We start from the raw sequence: 18,117 nt of genomic DNA, 5'->3' as shown, positions 1-18,117 counted from the left end.
TGGTGCCATCTGCAGTGCTTGTGGCCCTCAGGAAGCGCTAGGAACATCCGTCAACGGAAGGTGTCCGTTACAATGACTTCCAGGAAATTCCTGAACTGATCTGGGTGATTTTCGGATATGTTGTTCACCCAGATCAGGGCTATCAGGAGATCTGTGGTGTTTTGGGGTGTTTTCCAGACTTTGTAAAGATGTATGTTGTTTTTTTTCTGCTTAGAGTTAATTGTTAGTCCATTGTCTTCGTTAATTGTATCACAGGCATAGGGGAGGGATTGTGTACACTGTATGGGAGTGTCTGAATGTAAACCTCTGTTTTTATTGGCTTGTATGTTTTGTATTTGTTGCCCTACTAGGTCCACCTGGGCATCACCTTTGCTGTAAAACTTTGTATAAAAGACCAGTGTGTGCCATTAAACTTTCTGTTCCTGATTTACCCTCAATCTAGAGTCTTGTCTCTTATTGGGGGAAACTGCTACAAGGGATTGCTATACTCTTCATACTCCCTTGAATAATCACTAGCTCTTGTAAGAGCTATTCCTGCTTCGCTCTCTGGTGGAAGAGAGGTTCACTCATTGGAACCTGGAGCCTTGTTGTAGTTCCAGGGTGGGTAGGAGACGGCAAGCCCCCTACTAAGCTGCGGCAGTTCGTGGGGTCTGCAGTGCTTATGGTGTCTGGAGAAGTGCTTGGAGTCCTCAGTAAGCACTAGGAGCATCCGTCGGTGGAGGTAACCAAACGGGGTACAGGAAGCTCCATTACTTTGGTGGCTGCGGTGGGATGGCATCCTAATGCGAGGAGAAGCAGCTCGGAGACACCAGTAATGTTATGGACCTATAATTGAGGGCAATGCTTGTCACCGTACAGCGCCCCTGGCTACATCTATATGGAGCCAGCTGGTTCCTGGACAGCGCTCAAAGTGGAGGAGTTTTACTGGAGGGGCAGAACCTCTTGGACGGACAGGATGGGCTGGTATCAGAGGCCATGTTGGACTACAGAGAGGAGGTCAGAAAGGAGCTGTGGAACAAAACCCTGGAGAGTGTACAGCATTGGCGAGATGAATGTCTTCCCAGCAGGCAGCAGCGACTACAAGCCTGAGGGGCAATGAGGATGCCTCTTCTTGGTGAGCAACCCCGAGGGAATGGGTAAAGACACTAGAGATACTAGTGTGGAGGGAACTGTACCTTGGTGACACATACCAGGTGCTATGGTGGTACGCTGTCCAGTATGTTCCCGAGACGGCCAATTACGAAAGCCCTGAGGGTGAGGATTACGATGGTCCTGGCCTGTTCTGGGGAATATTTGCTGACCCAGACTTAGGGGCTTCTACAGAGTCCCGCTTTTGGGACATCCAGGACTACCGTGAAGCCATGCTGGGTCTCCCTAACGCAACAGACCTTGAACCAGACCTGATCCATCTGGTCACACAGGAATGGGACCTGGAGCAAGATTACCAATACCTGCTCAGTTCCAGTCAGTCCCAACATACCCTGGATGGACCACAGTAGAGCAAGGTGGCAGATCCAGGCCTAGAGCCCTTCAGCTGGGAGGACATCATAGACTGGTCCTGGGAAGACCCCCAGACAACAGGTAGAGATGGGACCGTGATATCTCCACAGACCCTACAGGGATGCTGGGCAGCTGGCCCTGATCCCCAACCACAACCAAAGTTACTGGGAGCAGGGACAACCGGTCTTTCTCCCCAGTGGCAGTGTGCATCCCAGGGGGCCGAAGGTGTCCTCTTTCCCCCCCCAGTGGCATTTTTCCTTGCAGGGAGAGAAGACCGGTCTCTCTCCCCAGCGGCGGTGTATCCTACAGGGAGGGGGACAACCGGTCTCCCTCCCAGCAGCAGTATGCCTTGCAGGGAGAGGAGACAACTGGTCTCTCTCTCTCTCTCTCTCTCTCTCTCTCTCTCTCTCTCTCTCTCTCCTCCCACCCCCCACGGAGGGACAGCACTCCTAACACCAATGGTGCAGATGGGATCGCAGTCTCTGCATCAGATCTACAGGGATGCTGGACGGCCAGTCCAGATCCCCAACCAAATCTGCAGGAATGCCAGGAGGAGGTAGACGAACCCTGCTCTCCACAGTATATCCTTAGCCAGTTCCCAGTGGAAGAGCTGACCTCTGCCCTCACCTTTCTCCTTGTCCAGGGCCTGAATACCAGCAGGCTACCCCAGCAGAAGCGCTGGCAACTGGGCAGAGCGAAGTTAGCCTCTGCCCTCCCCTGGTCCCGTAGGAGACGGCGGAACCCAACTAAGCTGCGGCGGTAAGCTGCAGTACTCATGGTGTCTGAAGAAGTGATTGGAGCTCTCGGTAAGCACCAGGAGCATCCGTCGACAGAGGTACCCAACCGGGGTACAGGAAGCTCCGTTACAATTCATTAATTTATATTTTATTTACATTAAATTAAATGATTGAGGTATGTGGAAAGAAACTATCTACTAGTGCTAATGGAGCCCAGATTTAAATCCATGATTGTAGGAGCATTTTTTACATACCGTATATACTCGAGTATAAGCCGACCCGAATATAAGCCGAGGCCCCTAATTTTACCCCAAAAAACTGGAAAAACGTATTGACTCGAGTATAAGACTAGGGTGGGAAATGCAGTAGCTACTGGTAAATTTCTAAATAAAATTAGATCCTAAAAAAATTATATTAATTGAATATTTATTTGCAGTGTGTGTGAGTGCAGTGTGTGTGTGTGAGTGCAGTGTGTGAGTGCAGTGTGTGTGTGTGAGTGCAGTGTGTGTGTGTGAGTGCAGTGTGTGTGGGCACTGTGTAGGAGGGGGGGCTGTGGGGGCTGGCAGAGTTTACTTACCTCTCCTGCAGCTCCTGTCAGCTCCCTCCTCCTCTGCGGCGGTCCGGTCAGCTCCCTCTGTCAGCTCACACTAAGCCTCGCGAGAGCCGCACTATGACCCCGCGGCTCTCGCGAGACTTACACTGGGAGCTGACCGAGGTGCTGAACGGACCGCCGTGGACAGGGGAGGGCTGGCAACCTTAGGCCTGGGGGGCAAAACCAGTCAAGTGGCCCATTGCGCCACCAAATCAGTTCACCATCCATGCCCACCTTTTCCTGGTTTTATAACGGATATTGATGTTATGCTAATCAGTAGCTCTTTGCCATACCCACTCCTTCACGGCTCTGACTTTCAATCAGGGGTCAAGTCCTGGGGGAAAAAGTGTGGGAACTCCCCCCCACTTGTATGCATATATAAACGCGTGCACACACATACACTCACAGACACGCACATGCACTCAGACACTCACACAGTTAAGAACCCACCCCTTCCTCTTTAGACTCCACCTTTTCCTGCTCCTTTTAAAGAAATACTATAGTGCCAGGAAAACAAAGCTGTTTTCCTGGCACTATAATTCCCTCATATCCTCCTCCCCCCCCCCCCACTCGACACTGATGGGGATAAAATCTTATGGGTATTTAGCAGATGCTGGATGTCCTCATGCACAGGGTGAGGACGTCCAGCATCAGTTAGGTGACTTTTGGTCACCTAACCACCCGAAAGTCCCTCTAGTGGCTGTCTGATAGACGGCCACTAGAGGTGGAGTTACCCCTCAAGGTAATTATTGCAGTTTCTGAGTAACCGCAATAATTACACTTGCAGGTTTAAGGGGACTGGGACACTGCACCCAGACCACTTCAATGAGCTGAAGTTGTCTGGGTGCCTATAGTGTCCCTCTAAGCACACTCTCTGACAGACACCCACACTGGCAGATACACACTGACAGTAACACACACACTCAGTGACAAACACACAGACGTCACTGATTTGACACACACACACACACATTCACTGACACACACTCATTCATTGACAGAGACACACACAAACACACTGACAGACACATACTAAGTCACACACACACACACTAAATGACAAACAGACTCTCACTGATTTGACACACTTACAAACATACACTAACAGAAGCACATACACTCAAACATGTGCATACACTAACAGAAGCACATACACTCATACACACACGTACATACGCTAACAGATGTAAATACACTCATACACACACTGACACAAACACACACACCAACAGACATGAACTAACATACACACACATACATAGACTAACAGACATACACACACACACACTAAGACACACACTTAGACATACACTAACAGACATACACACACACATACACTAACAGACATACACACACACATACACTAACAGACATACACACACACATACACTAACAGACATACACACATACATAGACTAACAGACATACACACATACATAGACTAACAGACATACACACACATACATAGACTAAAAGACATACACACACATACATAGACTAAAAGACATACACACACATACATAGACTAAAAGACATACACACACATACATAGACTAAAAGACATACACACACACTAAAAGACACACACAGACATACACAGACATACACAGACATACACAGACATACACAGACATACACAGACATACACAGACATACACAGACACACACAGACACACACAGACACACACAGACACACACAGACACACACAGACACACACAGACACACACAGACATACACAGACACACACAGACATACACAGACACACACAGACATACACAGACACACACAGACATACACAGACACACACAGACATACACACACACACAGACATACACACACACACAGACATACACACACACACACACAGACATACACACACACAGAGACATACACACACACACACACACACACACAGAGACATAGACATAGACATACACACACACACACAGAGACATACATACACACACACACAGACATACATACACACACACACACACATACATACAAATTATTCAAATTAACATTGCCCACCCACCCAGCCTCCCTACCTTTTAGGAAAGCTGGCATGGATGGGTCCCTGGGGTCCAGTGGGGCTGCAGTGAGGCGGGCTGCTCTCTCCCTGTCATGGGGGGGGGCACCTGATTGCCTGCCCCCTCCCCCCGGCGGGCTGCTCTCTTCCTGTCACACGCGGCGAGGGAGCTGTGTCCTCTCTGCTCCCTCTCGCCGCGTGGGTTGTCTGCTGATGCAGGGAGCCGGAATATGACGTCATATTCCGGCTCCCTGCATCAGAAAACGGCGCGGCATTTTTTGCCGCCCCCTGAGTGCCTGCAGGGGGAACGGCGTTCCTGCTGTGAAAAAAGTGCAGGAACGCCGTTCCCACGCGTTCCTGCAGGACTCGAGCCCTGCTTTCAATGTTGTCAGAGCACAGGCTGAGAATCTCTGAGCCTGTGCTCTGACTCACTAACTGAGCGCTGGAACCACGAGGGAGAGGATATGATCTGACTGCACCTACTGCTGGTGCGCACCAGTGGACCACCAGCGAATCGTTTAAATTAAATATGCTGGTGTACCCAACTTGTGAGCTGTGTTCGCCACCGGGTGTCTCTGTTGTCATGGCACCTTGCGTGACTGCACAGCTTGCCCACCCCAACGGCTGGCCCTGCTGACACACACTGACGTTACTACTTAGACATCCCTCAATATTAATACAGACATCAGAGTAAACACCAATAAACTGTGGAAACAGAGCTGATCCCCCCCAAATTTATAAAGGTTTGCTTAGAGGATTTGTTGTAAGATTAAATCATGCCTCCTCCTCTCTCTCTCCCATGCGCTGCTCTGTAGGCTGGGAGGAAGTTAAGAGTAATCAGTCTCCCAGCACAACGCCGCCTGTGGCTGCATGGGGAACAGCTGTTTAATGTAATGCTTGCAGGACGGCCAGCTGCCGCAGAACCTCTTTGTTTCCGTCTCTGCAAAGGGCTCCAGGCACTGCTTGTGAGTGTGAGCCACTGTAAATTAGGGGCAGAGGGCAGAGGGCACTTGCACTGCGGTCAAGACGGGTCTGGGCAGGAGGAGAGTGCAGTGCAATCAGTGAACTCCCCTCCTGTGGGTCACCAGTAGACTGGTGCACCTGCCCAGGATCAGAGCCGGTGCAAGGATTTTTGCCGCCCTAGACAAAATATAAATTTGCTGCCCCCCCATGTGACATCACAATGCCCCACCCATATGATCTGCCATATGAACTAACGCCAGTTCTGCACACAGTGTGTGTTTACATTAAAAAGCTTGCAGGGACCAGCTATAGACACCACAACCACTTCATTAAGCTATAGTGTCCCTTTAATGTGAGGTAAATTATAGATTAGTGTCACTTATAATATACTAGATTGCCTACTTACAATTAGAAGAGGATGATGATGAGCTGCAGTTTGGCTCCACTGGTCTGGTGTAGAACAGGATCTCTGGAGGCTGTTTGCAACTGTGGTCACAAAATTCAATGTTCTGGGAGAATTAGAAGCAGTTCCATTTTTGGGGGCCTCTTACACAGCTCAAGGTCTGGGCCCCAGGGCCTGACGGTGGGTATGCCCATAAGGCCCACTCATAAGTCCACTTATATGTTCCACCCACCCATGAGTTCGCTCACAGGGAGTGGAGTGTGTAGGGGATGTGTTATGAGTTATTGTAGAGGATCTAATATGTGTGCTTATGGTATGTAGTTTATAGGGGTACCAGTTTGTGCAGGTGATGCACAGGAGAGGTAAGCGTTTGTGTGTAGTGGAAGCAGTGTGTATTTGTGTATAAGGGATGTATTATGTGTTTCTGGTTGTGTGTAAGGGATGCATTGTGTGAATCTGTGTTTGTATGCATAATGGATGCAAGGTGTGTCTGTATGTGTGTGCATTGAGTGTAAGAGATGCATTGTGTTTCTGTGTGTATGTAAGAAAAGCAGTGTGTGTGTGTTTGCATTGTCTGTTTCTGTGTATGTGTGCAAAGGATGCATTGTCTTTGTGTGGGGGTTGCATTGTGTGTGTGTGTAATGGATGCATTGTGTGTTTCTCTGTGTGTAAGGGAAGCATGTTGTGTTTCTGTGTATGTATAGGGATGCATTGTGTGTGTGTGTGTGTGTGTGTGTGCGCGCGCGCATAGTGTGAAAGAGCTCCCTGTCTTGCCCCCTGTCCTATAGAGCTGTCCCTTCTGTCCCTTAGAGCTTACCCCCTTCTTCTTCTTACCCCCTTCTTCTTCTTACCCCCTTCTTCTTCTTACCCCCTTCTTCTTCTTACCCCCTTCTTCTTCTTACCCCCTTCTTCTTCTTACCCCCTTCTTCTTCTTACCCCCTTCTTCTTCTTCTTACCCCCTTCTTCTTCTTCTTACCCCCTTCTTCTTCTTCTTACCCCCTTCTTCTTCTTCTTACCCCCTTCTTCTTCTTCTTACCCCCTTCTTCTTCTTCTTACCCCCTTCTTCTTCTTCTTACCCCCTTCTTCTTCTTCTTACCCCCTTCTTCTTCTTCTTACCCCCTTCTTCTTCTTCTTACCCCCTTCTTCTTCTTCTTACCCCCTTCTTCTTCTTCTTACCCCCTTCTTCTTCTTCTTACCCCCTTCTTCTTCTTCTTACCCCCTTCTTCTTCTTCTTACCCCCTTCTTCTTCTTCTTACCCCCTTCTTCTTCTTCTTACCCCCTTCTTCTTCTTCTTACCCCCTTCTTCTTCTTCTTACCCCCTTCTTCTTCTTCTTACCCCCTTCTTCTTCTTCTTACCCCCTTCTTCTTCACTCCCCCTTCTTCTTCACTCCCCCTTCTTCTTACTCCCCCTTCTTCTTACTCCCCCTTCTTCTTCTTCTTACTCCCCCTTCTTCTTCTTCTTACTCCCCCTTCTTCTTCTTCTTACTCTCCCTTCTTCTTCTTCTTACTTTCCCTTCTTCTTCTTACTCTCCCTTCTTCTTCTTACTCCCCCCTTCCTTCTTACTCCCCCTCTCCTTCTTACTCCCCCTCTCCTTCTTACTCCCCCTCTCCTTCTTACTCCCCCCTCTCCTTCTTACTCCCCCCTCTCCTTCTTACTCCCCCCTCTCCTTCTTACTCCCCCCTCTCCTTCTTACTCCCCCCTCTCCTTCTTACTCCCCCCTCTCCTTCTTACTCCCCCCTCTCCTTCTTACTCCCCCCTCTCCTTCTTACTCCCCCCTCTCCTTCTTACTCCCCCCTCTTCTTCTTACTCCCCCCTCTCCTTCTTACTCCCCCCTCTTCTTCTTACTCCCCCTTCTTCTTCTTCCCCCCTCTTTTTCTTATCTCCCCTCCTTCTTACTTCCCCCTCTTCTTACTTCCCCCTCCCTCTCTTCTTACCCCCCCTCCCCTCTAACTCCCCCCTCCCCTCTTCTTACTCCCCACCCCATCTAATTACTCCCACCCTCCCCTCTTCTTACTCTCTTACTCTCCCCCTCCTTACTCTCCCCCTCCCCTCCTCTTACTCCCCCCTCCCCTCTTACTCCCCGCTCACTCTTCCCCTCCCCTCCTCTTACTCCCCCTCACTCTCCCCCTCTTCTTACCCTCCCCCTCCCCTCTTCTTACTCCCCCTCTTCTTATTCCCCCCCTCCCCTCTTACTCCCCCCTCCACTCTTCTTACTCCCCCCTCCCTCCCCTCTTCTTACTCCCCCCTCCCTCTCCTCTTCTTACTCCCCCCTCCCTCTCCCCCTCCTCTTACTCTCCCCCCTCCCCTCCTACTCCCCCCTCACTCTCCCCCATCCCCTCCTACTCCCCCCTCACTCTCCCCCTCTTCTTACTCTCCCCCCCTCCCCTCCCCTTACTCCACCCTCTTCTTATTCCCCCCTCCCCTCTTCATATCCCCCCACCTCCCCTCTTCATATCCCCCCACCTCCCCTCTTCATATCCCCCCACCTCCCCTCTTCATATCCCCCCACCTCCCCTCTTCATATCCCCCCACCTCCCCTCTTCTTATTCCCCCCCTCTACCCTCTTCTTATTCCCCCCCTCTATCCTCTTCTTATTCCCCCCCTCTACCCTCTTCTTATACCCCCCTCCCTATTCCCCTCCCTTCTTCTTACCCCCCCCTCCCTTCTTCTTACCCCCTCCCATGTAGCGTGGCCGAGCTGCTTTCCGGTCCGCGGTGCGCGGCCGGAGTGATAGGAAGGTGCACACTCAGTGTGCACTTCCTGTCAGTCTGGCCGGTTACAGGAAACAAACTCCGCGCGGAACAGGAGTTTCTGTTTCCTGTAACCGGCCGGACTGACAGGAAGTGCACACTCAGTGTGTGCACCTGTCAGGGTACCTGAAGTCTCTACCTCGGAGGAGGTTAGACTTTCAGACGGCCGTCCTCTCAGGGGGGCTGACTCACCCAATCCTCACAGCTCTCATAGCCGTTTACACGCTGGCCGCGATAGCCCCGCCTCCTTTTATGACGCGGCGCTCAGGAGCCGACATCATGACGGCAATCACGTCCCGACCTGTCAATCTAGTTCCGAACAACGAATCAGGGCTCGGCAGGGGCGGAGTCATCAATTAAAGAGCCAAGGTATAAAATAGGGATGTGTGTAATGGTTCATTGCCCTGTCGTGGTTCTAGCTTGTCTGGTCACTCAGTGCTCTTATTACTGTTTGTCTTTTTGGTTCTGACTCGGCTTGTATTTTCGTTCCTGCTTACCTCTCGTGTCCTTTGACCTCGGCTCGTCTCTCGCTTACCTGTTCTCTCGTTCCCTCGACCTCGGCTTGTCTCTGACCATTCTCTGCTTTCTCCTTACGTTAGTCCGGCCATTCTAAGGTCCGGTATACGTACCTAGCTCCTGTTTGTATTCTGCGTGTTGGATCCCTGTCCCGATCCTGACATTACGACAGGGCCAATGGATCCTGCAGGTACAAACGCTCAGATTGGTTCTCCTGACTCGAGATTTGAAGCCATGGACCATAGAATGGACCAGATGGCTCTGGCGCTGCAAGCATTGCTATCCCATCCTAGTAATCAATCAGAGGAGATGCGTACACCATCCATCTCTCTTGTTAATACAGGCCTAGAGGTAGCCACAGTGGGAGCCTCTTCCAGTGTTACTTCCCCTTTACGCTATGGCGGTTCTCCGGATACCTGTCGAGGTTTCCTAAACCAGATAGGGATTCATTTTGAATTACAACCCCGCACCTACCCTACAGACAGGGCGAAGGTTGGATTCATAATCTCGTTACTCATTGACAAAGCTCGTAGATGGGCTAACCCTCTGTGGGAAAATGATAATCCGTTAGTCTATAATTATAATGCATTTGTCGCTACTTTTAGGAGGACTTTTGACCCTCCAGGAAGAAAGGCCAATGCAGCTAGACTACTATTACGTCTTAGACAGCATAGCCAAACCCTTGTGGATTATGCGTTAGAGTTCAGATCCTTGGCGGCAGGGGTCAAGTGGAATGAACAGGTCTATATGGACGTATTTCTGAACGGATTATCAGATGAGATCCTAGACGAGGTTGCCACAAGAGATCTTCCTGAAAATTTGGAAGAATTAATTTCATTTATTTCTAGAATAGATGAACGCATGAGACAGAGGCAGAACACTTGAGATAGAACTCATAGACCTTCCTTAAGACTAGCTCCCGCATTTCAGAATTCTGAATCTACAACTCTAGCTCTCCCAGAACCTATGCAAATAGGTAACACTCGTCTCTCAGAAAGTGAAAGACAATACAGGAGAAGGGAGGGTCTGTATATGTATTGTGGAGTAAGAGGTCACCTACGCCTAAATTGCCCTAACCGTCCGGGAAACGCTCGCACCTAAGTTTCTCAAGAGGACAGGCCTTGGGTGTTTCTATCTTGTCCTCTATATATGATTACAAGGATCATAGGCTTCTGTTACCTGTTTCTTTAGCTTGGGAAAAGGGAGTACTTAATGCTATGGCATTGATGGATTCCGGAGCAGCTGAAAGCTTTATTGATCAAGCCTTTGTCACGAACCACTCTATCCCATCTCAGCTAAGGGATACACCCTTGGCCGTTGAGGCCATAGATGGTAGACCATTATCAGACCCTGTTATTTTTCGTGAGACTATACCAGTTAAGTTAACCATTGGTATTTTACACGAGGAGGGAATATCCCTCATGCTTATCTCATCTCCTTCAGTTCCAATAGTCTTGGGGTATCCCTGGCTTAAGAAGCATAACCCTATTATTGATTGGGAACAAGGTGAGATAATCTCCTGGGGTCAGGGTTGCCAGAGAGGTTGTTTACAGAAAATCTCACCGGTTTGCGTAGTTGACGCACCAAGTAACTCTAACCAGTCCACAGATTTACGGATACCATCTCAGTACCTGGATTTAAAGGCAGTCTTTGATAAAAAGAGGGCTGATACTTTACCCCCACACAGGTCCTTTGACTGTACGATTAGACTCCTGCCTGGTACTATGCCTCCGAGGGGTACAGTATATCCTCTATCCACTAAGGAGAACTTAGTCTTAGAGGAGTACATACGGGAGAACCTAGACATGGGATTTATTAGGAGATCCTCTTCTCCAGCCGGGGCCGGTTTCTTTTTTGTAGATAAGAAAGATGGCACTCTAGGGCCTTGCATTGATTATCGGGGCTTGAATAATATAACGATCAGAAATGCTTATCCTATTCCCTTGATTACTGAGCAATTTGATTGTCTGAAAGGCTCCAAGATTTTTACCAAGTTAGATCTGAGGGGAGCTTATAACTTGGTGAGAATTCAGCAGGGTGATGAATGGAAAACGGCTTTCAATACCCGGTATGGCCACTATGAGTATACGGTAATGCCCTTCAGGCTTTGCAATGCTCCTGCTGTATTCCAGGACCTAATTAATGAGGTTCTTAGGGAATTTCAACATGAATGTGTTATAGTTTATTTGGATGATATACTAATACACTCTAGAGAGCCTGAGACTCACCACAAACAAGTCAGAAGGGTATTGCGCAAGCTTCTACAACATGGTTTGTACTGCAAATTGGAGAAGTGTAGCTTTGACCAATCTCAGATAAACTTTCCTGGTTACGTTATTTCTGGAGACGGGTTTAGGATGGACCCGGTTAAACTCCAATCAATTTTAGATTGGCCATTGCCCAAGGGACTCAAGGCCATTCAGAGGTTTATCGGATTCTCCAATTATTATAGGCGCTTCATTAAGGGGTACTCTTCTATTATTGCTCCTATTACCAATATGACTAGACAGGGTGCTAATACCAAGACCTGGTCTCCTGAGGCGCTTGTTGCTTTCAGAACACTCAAGGAACAGTTTGCCTCCGCACCGATATTAGTTCATCCTGACACCTCTTTGCCTTTTTTACTCGAGGTAGACGCCTCAGAGACAGGTATAGGTGCTATCTTGTCCCAAAGGCTAGGTTTGAATAAACCGCTGCACCCATGTGTTTTTTTTTCCAAGAAATTGTCTGGGCCTGAAAGCAGATATGATATTGGTGACAGGGAACTATTAGCGGTCATTATGGCTTTAAAGGAGTGGAGACATTTGTTGGAAGGGACTTTACACCCAGTTACTATTTTGACGGATCGCAAGAATTTGTCCTATATAGGGGAAGCCAAGCGCTTGTCCGCCAGGCAGGCTCGTTGGTCTTTGTTCCTTACTCATTTCAACTACGTGCTCACTTATAGACCTGGTTCTAAGAACTCTAAGGCTGATGCATTGTCCCGCCAACATGAACCTTCTACTATGTCTGATATGGTTTTTTCTTCTGTAGTTCCCAAGTGTAATATTGTTGCCAACACGAGCATCAAGATTCACTCCCCGTTGCTTGCTGAGATCAAGAAAGTACAGCATCTGGCTCCCAGACTTGTTCCTGGGGATCGGTACTTCGTTCCTCCTGAACTCCAACTGGAACTGATGCAGTGTTTTCATAACAGTAAATTTGCCGGACACCCTGGCATACGCAAGTCGTGTTCTCTGATTTCTAAAGATTTCTGGTGGCCTTCGTTACGTAAGGATGTTAAGGACTTCGTCGGGGCATGTGATGTCTGTATGAGGACTAAACAACCTCATACGCTTCCATGTGGGCTTTTGCACCCCCTAGAAATTCCAGAGAAACCATGGTCTTGTTTGGCTATGGACTTCATTGTTGATTTGCCTGTTTCTAAAAAACATACTGTTATCCTCACGGTGATTGACAGGTTTACTAAAATGGCTCATTTTGTACCCCTGCCTAAATTGGCCTCTTCTCCCGAATTGGCTGAGATTTTTGCGAGGGAGATTTTTCGTTTACATGGTATTCCTTCTGAAATTGTTTCTGATAGAGGGTCCCAATTTGTTTCCCGGTTTTGGAGGTCCTTCTGTTCTCAATTTGGCATCAAATTGAATTTTTCTTCTACCTGTCATCCCCAGTCCAACGGAGCTGCCGAACGCACCAACCAAAAGGTTGAACAATTTTTGCGTTGTTTTGTTTCTGAACACCAGGACGATTGGGTCGGTCTGATTCCTTGGGCGGAGTTTGCGCACAACAATCTTGTTTGCGATTCTACTCGTTATAGCCCCTTTTTCATGAATTATGGCTTTCATCCTTCCGTTCTTCCGTCGGTTTCCCCTTCCCAAGGGATACCGTCGGTTGATGTTCATGTTGCCAATCTGAGGAAGTTGTGGGATCAGACTCGACAAATTCTTCTTCATAATTCCACGGTGTCCAAACGACACGCTGACAAACGCAGACGGGTGGCTCCGGTTTTTTCCCCGGGTGATAGGGTATGGCTGAGTACCAGAAACATCTGCTTGAAGGTTCCTTCCATGAAATTTGCTCCTCGTTACATAGATCCTTACAGGGTTCTGTCTCGTATAAACCCGGTTGCGTATCGTCTGGCTCTTCCGCCTGCCCTGCGCATCCCGAACTCCTTTCATGTTTCCTTATTGAAACCTTTGGTTTGTAACAGGTTTTCCTCCGCTGTGTCCTCCCCTCGTTCTGTCCAGGTTGAGGGTCAGGAGGAGTATGAAGTCAAGTCCATTCTCGATTCTCGGGTTTCTCGGGGGAGGGTGCAATATCTTGTTGACTGGAAAGGTTATGGTCCTGAGGAAAGGTCTTGGGTGGTCCGGGAAGATGTGCATGCCCCTCGTCTCCTCAGTGCATTTCATGCTCGTTTTCCGTCTCGCCCCAGGTTCCTTACGCCCGGTGGGCGTTTCTGAGAGAGTTCCTTGAAGACTCTCCCTCGGAGGAGGTTAGACTTTCAGACGGCCGTCCTCTCAGGGGGGCTGACTCACCCAATCCTCACAGCTCTCATAGCCGTTTACACGCCAGCCGCGATAGCCCCGCCTCCTTTTATGACGCGGCAATCACGTCCCGACCTGTCAATCTAGTTCCGAACAACGAATCAGGGCTCGGCAGGGGCGGAGTCATCAATTAAAGAGCCAAGGTATAAAATAGGGATGTGTGTAATGGTTCATTGCCCTGTCGTGGTTCTAGCTTGTCTGGTCACTCAGTGCTCTTATTACTGTTTGTCTTTTTGTTTCTGACTCGGCTTGTATTTTCGTTCCTGCTTACCTCTCGTGTCCTTTGACCTCGGCTCGTCTCTCGCTTACCTGTTCTCTCGTTCCCTCGACCTCGGCTTGTCTCTGACCATTCTCTGCTTTCTCCTTACGTTAGTCCGGCCATTCTAAGGTCCGGTATACGTACCTAGCTCCTGTTTGTATTCTGCGTGTTGGATCCCTGTCCCGATCCTGACAGCACCTTCCTATCACTCCGGCCGGGACCGCGGTCCGGAGACCAGCTCGGCCACGCTACAGGGGAGGGGAGGGAGGGAAAAGCTGCTGCAGCCGTCTGAGCGCTCTTTACAGAGCGCTCAGGCAGCTGCAGCATTTAAAGGGCCGGCCCACCGCGTCCGGTCCTAAAAGAATTTCGCCCCTGGCCGCGGAGGAGGAGGGAGCTGACAGGAGCTGCAGGAGAGGTAAGTAAGATCTCTGCAGACCCCCCAGCCCCCTGTCTGTATTATGGCAATGCAAATTGCCATAATACAGACATTGACATGAGTATAAGCCGAGTTGGGGTTTTTCAGCACAAAAAATGTGCTGAAAAACTCTTATACTCTAGTATATACGGTAGATCCTAAAAAATTTATATTAATTGAATATTTATTTACAGTGTGTGTATATAATGAATGCAGTGTGTGTGTGTGTATGAGTGCAGTGTGTGATGCAGTGTGTGTATGTGTTGCAGAGCCTTGGTGGGGGGTGGGTGTTTTTATTATTTTTTTTATTATTTTAATTATTTTTTTTTATTTATATATTTTTTTTTTTCGTCCCCCCTCCCTACTTGATACATGGCAGGGAGGGGGGGGGGGAGGCTCTCACTCCCTGGTGGTCCAGTGGCATTGGCAGTTCAGCGAAGGGGGACTGGCAGAGAGCGCTTACCTCTCCTGCAGCTCCTGTCAGCTCCCTTCTCCTCCGCACCGGTCCGGTCAGCTCCCTCTGCAAGTCCCAGTGTAAGTCTTGCGAGAGCCGCACTATGACCCCGCGGCTCTCGCAAGATTTACACTGGGACTTGCAGAGGGAGATGACTGGACCGGCGCGGAGGAGAAGGGAGCTGACAGGAGCTGCAGGAGAGGTAAGTAAACACATCCCCTTGTCTGTATTATGGCAATGTAAGTTGAGTATAAGTAGAGTTGGGGTTTTTCAGAACAAAAAATTTGCTGAAAAACTCGACTTATACGGTACCTTTTCAGCAGTTTCACTTTAATACCCATTTTGATATGGGGCTATCCAAAACTAGCATTCACAAAGTACATACAAGTACACACAAGGTAACTACAAAAATACAATGGGGTCAAATTGTACTTGAACAGATAATTTAATTCAGAAATTGAAAATCTGAAGGAGGAGAGGCAGCTGACTCCCATCATCCCAGGCCACCCTTCTGCAACAAAAATGTAAGAAACAGGAGTGTGGCTGAAAAATGAGGTGTGTGTGTGTGTGTGTGTGTGTGTGTATATGTATATGTATATGTATATGTATATGTATATGTATATGTATATGTATATGTATATGTATATGTATATGTATATGTATATGTATATGTGTGTGTGTATGTGTATAGGTCTGTATGTATGTCAGAATGTCTGTATGTATGTCTCTCTGTATCTCCTTATGCGTGTGTATCTTTGTGTCCTTTTTGTATCTGTGTGTGTGTGTATATTCCTGTGGGTGGGATTTGGAGGTGGGCCCTGGCGGCGGGCTTGAAGGCAAGGACCCAGGCCTTGAGCTGTGCTATGGGCCCCAAAATTTCTCATGGTTGTCCCAGCATGCTATTACAAATTTTCAAACAGAGAAGGGGGGGACAAAAACAAAAATCTGCTGGATGCGTTTTGCATGTTCTAAAAAGGCTGTCTGTTTGTTTGCAAAACGCACCCAGCGACTTTTTGCTTTTGTTTTTTCTCCCACTTGGAGAAACACTACCTGTATTGTACATATTTGTTTCTGCCAATCTACGCATTCTTGGTACCGTGTGTCAAAAGCATCACTTTATTTTCAGAAATCTCTACATTATCTGTTCGAATACTTTTGGATCCTATTTTATTTTTGTTGTTTCCAAGAACTTTTGATAATTCAGAGCTGTGCACCATGGGTATGCAGTTAATGAACTGTAAATTCCTATTTAGCCATTATTGATATTTGATTTGGTTGCCAACAGGGGAAGTGGCACTTATATTACTAACACACAAAAGGTAAATTCTTACACTCCAACTCTCAGGTGTTATATGTTCATTACAAATTACAGTGCAAAACCAGTTTTTGAGTGTTTGGCCATAGTCCTCTCAACATATCCCTCCCCCTCCCCCACTTTCTCCACTCCAGCCTAACACGGTGTTTGTATCCAGCACAATACATCTTTTCATTACTTAAATGGTCATTAAAATAACTATCACAACAATTTTATGACTGAAAGTGTGATGGTGTACAGAACACCTTGTGCCTGCTCATGAGTGGATTAGTACTACAGTAATTTGTGTGAAAAGTCAGTGCAGAATGGACGTTCCAGATTGTCTGTATCATGTATGTGCTGAAGCTCTGCCTATGTCTGCTATCAATTTACAGAGCAATTCCACTAATCCTATCGGTAGAACTGTTTGATAGGGATAAACTACTTATCCCATAAACCTCTGTGGACGGCATTTTATGGAATTATAAAAGAGCCTTTCGTTCTGGTCTACAGGATGTCAGTCTATAACTTTTTTGTATGTTCAATGCATTATCTATTAAATGTATTAAAAGGTTCAATTTACTTCATAGTTTGCTATTAAATAAATACTTATATGTAAATTTTCGAATAACATTAGTGCACGTATCTCACTTTTTAATAGCAAGACCAGCTTTACACTTGGGCTGCAGTTAGTCAACCTACCCATTCACTGGATTATCTGGAAGGTCATTTTCCACACAGAGTTCAGACGCCATGGCCCCCAGTCGCGAAGCCAGCAGATGCAGAAACAGGTAGGTTTGTTTTTCTTTATAAGTTAATGTAAGATCTGATATAAAATGGTATTTATTAATAAATATATACAGTATCTCACAAAAGTGAGTACACCCCTCACATTTTTGTAAATATTTTATTACATCTTTTCATGTGACAACTGTCAGGATTACAAGTTGATCCAGCACGCAGAACTGTGTCACACCTAGGACTAAGGATAACGTATAACCAGACCTTAGAATGACCGGACTTAACGTATCCAAGAATAGTCAAAGTACTTGCCGAGGTCAGGAACACAGAATCAGACACAACGATGAGGGAAAGCCAAGAGTCAAGGATGCCAGAATTCAGGAAAGTCAAAACGAAGCCAAAGTCAAATACTAGAAAATCAAGATCATCAACGCACTCTTGTATTACCTTTAGGATGAAACCGGCAATAAGCAAAAGCAATTACTAGGTTTCCATGTGCATGATTGCTGTTAAGCACAAACCCTCCTGTGGATCTGATTGGCCATAGCCGGCCTTTGAGCCCAAAAGCAATTACCAGGCTTCCATGTGCATGATTGCTGCTCAGCACAACTTTTCCTGTCAGGACGGTAATGCTGCCCGGCACAACTTTTCTTGTCCGGACGGTAAATGCCATTAATCACATTTTTATATGCGGATGAATACGTGACAGCACTAAATAAATGCCACTCTGCAACAAAGTAATGAAGTAAGTGTACAGCCTGTATAACCAGGGCCGGATTAAGAGCCCAGTGGGCCTGGTGCTGACAATTATGATGGGGCCTAATTACAGAATCTTATCGACCAAAAACACTAAAACAGTCATACCTCTCAAGTGTCATGTATCTGATGGCGTTGGTGTTGGAGGGAAAGGATGCAGCT

General features: G+C 47.6%; 1 protein-coding gene across 1 annotated transcript in view; it reads left to right on the top strand.

The window, feature by feature from the left end:
• The window catches only part of FMN2 (formin 2), a 172,773-nt gene that overhangs the window by 4,348 nt on the left and 150,308 nt on the right, over positions 1–18,117 (top strand). The window contains exon 2 of the mRNA XM_063443374.1: positions 17,120–17,249. The gene's annotated coding sequence lies outside the window, so the exon portion shown is untranslated. The remainder of the gene's footprint in view (positions 1–17,119; positions 17,250–18,117) is intronic.

This window comes from Pelobates fuscus, chromosome 2 (assembly GCF_036172605.1).
Source record: "Pelobates fuscus isolate aPelFus1 chromosome 2, aPelFus1.pri, whole genome shotgun sequence".
In the NCBI taxonomy this organism is placed as follows: domain Eukaryota; kingdom Metazoa; phylum Chordata; class Amphibia; order Anura; family Pelobatidae; genus Pelobates; species Pelobates fuscus.
The sequence above is the reverse complement of the archived record's forward strand: the minus strand, read 5'-3'. Positions and strand labels throughout refer to the sequence as shown.